Source organism: Saccopteryx leptura, chromosome X (genome assembly GCF_036850995.1).
Source record: "Saccopteryx leptura isolate mSacLep1 chromosome X, mSacLep1_pri_phased_curated, whole genome shotgun sequence".
Classification (NCBI taxonomy): Eukaryota; Metazoa; Chordata; class Mammalia; order Chiroptera; family Emballonuridae; genus Saccopteryx; species Saccopteryx leptura.
This window is the reverse complement of record NC_089516.1, coordinates 65,890,315-65,893,429: the sequence shown is the minus strand read 5'-3', so window position 1 is coordinate 65,893,429 and position 3,115 is coordinate 65,890,315. Positions and strand designations below refer to the sequence as shown.

General features: G+C 42.4%; 1 pseudogene; it reads right to left on the bottom strand.

Moving 5' to 3' along the window:
- Window positions 1-339: 339 nt before the first annotated feature.
- On the bottom strand, window positions 340-1,600 carry LOC136386362 (tubulin alpha-1B chain pseudogene; annotated as a pseudogene).
- Window positions 1,601-3,115: the final 1,515 nt, after the last annotated feature.

Below are 3,115 nucleotides of genomic sequence, written 5' to 3'. Positions count from 1 at the left end.
GTCTCTCCTCTTTGGCATTGTGCTCTGTGAATTTTAAGCACTTCAGCTTTCCTGAATTCTCAGGTGTCTCCTAAACTCAGAGAACTCAGAGAGACTATTAGGTTTTAGTCAGGCTTCCTCTCCCTGAACTGTTGTTTCATGTATTTACCCAGTTTTACTGTCTAAAAAAATTAAAAACACCACTTTTATTGACAAGTTATAGACACAATGGAGAACTTCATGGAACAGTAGAAATAAGACAGTCTCAAGACATCAGAGTGTAACATTGTAGTAGATAAGTTAATATTCTTTACCCTCATCTCTCTCACACTATTTGTTCCATTTTCTTTATAATTCTCTTCAAGAACAGCTATAAAAAAAAAAAAAGAAAAGAACAGCTATGTACTCATGGGCATCAGAAAACTCTCCTTCCTTCATGTCCTCACTCATGTACCAGTAGACAAAGGCAAGGTTGGCAAACAGCAGGTCAAACTTGTGGTGCGGCCTCAGCAATAGCTGGGGTGTTGCTCAGCAGGCACACAGTTCATTGTACTTTGGTCAAGTCTCCCAGGTACTACAGTGGGAGGCCACTCATCAATTTTAACTTTGAAGCCAGTGGGGTACCAGTCCACAAACTGGAAGCTGTGCTTGCTCTTGATGGTGTCCATGGAAGCATTTATATCTTTGGGAACCACATCACCATGGCACAACAGACAGTAAACCATGTATTTACCATGGCAAGGGCCACATTTACCATCTGGTTGGCTGGCTCAAAGCACACAATGGTGATAACTGCTACAGAAGCTGTTCACGGTAGGCTTTCTCAGCAGAGATGATGGGGGCATATGTGGCCAGAGGGAAGTGGATGCAGGGAGAGGGCACCAAGTTTGTCTGGAATTCAGTCAACTCAATATTCAGGGCTCCATCAAACCTGAGGGTAGCAGTGATGGAGGGCAAAATCTGGCTAAGTATAGTTTGAGTGCTCAAAATCCAGGTTTCTATGACAGATGTCATAGACGGCCTCTTTGTCAACCATGAAGGTATAATCACAGTGCTACAGAGCTGATGTGGGTGGTGAGGATGGAGTAGTAGGGCTCAACGATGGCTGTGAAAACTTGGGGGGCTGGATAAATGGAGAACTATAGCTTGGACTTCTTGCCATAATTGACATAGAGATGTTCCATCAGCAGGGAGGTGAACCCAGAACCTGTTTCCCTACCATAGCTGTGGAAAGCCAAGAAGCCCTGAAGACCTGTGCATGGGTCAGCTAGTTTTCAAATTCAGTTCAAGATGAGGTCAATAATCTCCTTGCCAATGGTGTAGTGTCCACAAGCATAGTTATTGGCAGCATCTTTCTTGCTCAGGGTGGAAGAGCTGGTGGTAGGTGTGAGTGTAAACTTCATAAATGACTGTGGGTTCCTGGTATATAAACACTGTCCTGGGCACATGCTTGATAGTGCATGTCTCACTGAAGAAGGTGTTGAAGGAGACATCTTCTCCACCAATGGTCTAGTCACTTGGCATCTAGGTGAATGCCATGTTCCAGGCAGTAGGGCTCCCAGGAGGCATTGCCTATCTATACATCAATTTGGCCCATGTGGATGGAGATGCACTCATGCATGACTGAGACTTGTAGAGCTCCCTGGGGCTAGAAAAGGTGAGGGGATAGTGACAAGGACCTCCCACAGACCAACTAGCAAGGATTCAGGGGAGAAGTCCAGTTCTGTAGTTTTTTAAGGCCAAAGAGTAAACCCAGTCCTTGTTATTCCATCATAACCAGAAGCATAAGTCCTCACCCTTTTGAAAAGATCACTTTATCTACTCTGAAAGAAAAATGGATTGTAGAAGGGCAAAAGTCGAAGCAATGTGGACTAGTATGACAGCAGTGGAAATGGAGAAAAATAGATTCTGGGTGTATTTTTGTTTGTTGTTTGAGAGTAGCAAGTGGGTTTGTTACTTACCACTAAACCCCTAACACAGTAACTGGTCCATAGTAGCTGTTTAGAAAACCAGAGGGATGGTGGCAATAACTGAAACTGAGAATATAAGATGGCGAACAAGCTTAAGAAATTTGGAAAGAACACTGGTTAAGAGCATTGATTCTGTAGGCAGACTTCCTAGGTTCAAATTCAGGCATAGCTACTTACTAGCTGTGTGACCTTGGCAGGTTACTTACTTTCCATGTGTCAGTTGCCTCACCTGGGAAATGGAGATAATATATCACTTTGTCAACTTGTTATGAGAAATAAAATCAGTTAAAATATATAAAGCATTTAGAATAGTACTTAGCATATAGTAAATGCTCAATAAATAACATCTACTGTTATTTTTTGTTCAGTAGGCAGTTAGAAATACCAAACTGAATTGTGAAAAAAAGAGGTACCTAAAGTCATTGGTATAGAAAATATCTGTCACAGAGAATGTGTAAGCAAGATTTTAAAAAGAACCAAGGACAGAAATCTCCTTCTTGGGCTATTTCTTAACCCATCCTCTAAAAATTCCCTCAGGGCAAAGAATGAATTAATGAATGAATGAACATTCCCTTAGGTGCCAACCTAAGCCTATTCCCCTAGTTACAGTCTCCCTAAGCAATCTCATTCATTCCTGAACTTTGAAACATGATCTGGCCCTGATCAATTGGTTCAGTGGTAGAGCATCGTCCTTGCATGTGGATGTCCCAGGTTCAATTCTCAGTCTGAGTACACAGAAGAAAGATCCATCTGCTTCTCCACACCTACTCCTCTCGCTTCTTTCTTTCTCTCTCTCTCTCCTCTCTCTCTCTCTCTCTCTCTCTCTCTCTCTCTCTCTCTCTCCTGCAGCCATGGCTCAATTGGAGTAAGTTGGCCTCGGGCACTGAGGATGGCTTTATGGCATCCACCTCAGGAACTAGGAAGAGCTCAGTTGCTGAGCAACAGAGTAATGCCCCAGAGGGGAAGAGTATCACTCCTTAATGGGCTTGCCGGTGGATCCTGGGTGCATATGGGAGTCTGTCTCTTTGCCTCCTCTCCTTTCACTGAATATAAATAAATAAATAAATAAACAAACAAACAAACAAACAAGAAAGAAAGAAACATGACATAAGTGCTGCTAGTTTTTTTTTTAATATAATTTTATTTTTTTAATGGGGTGACAGCAA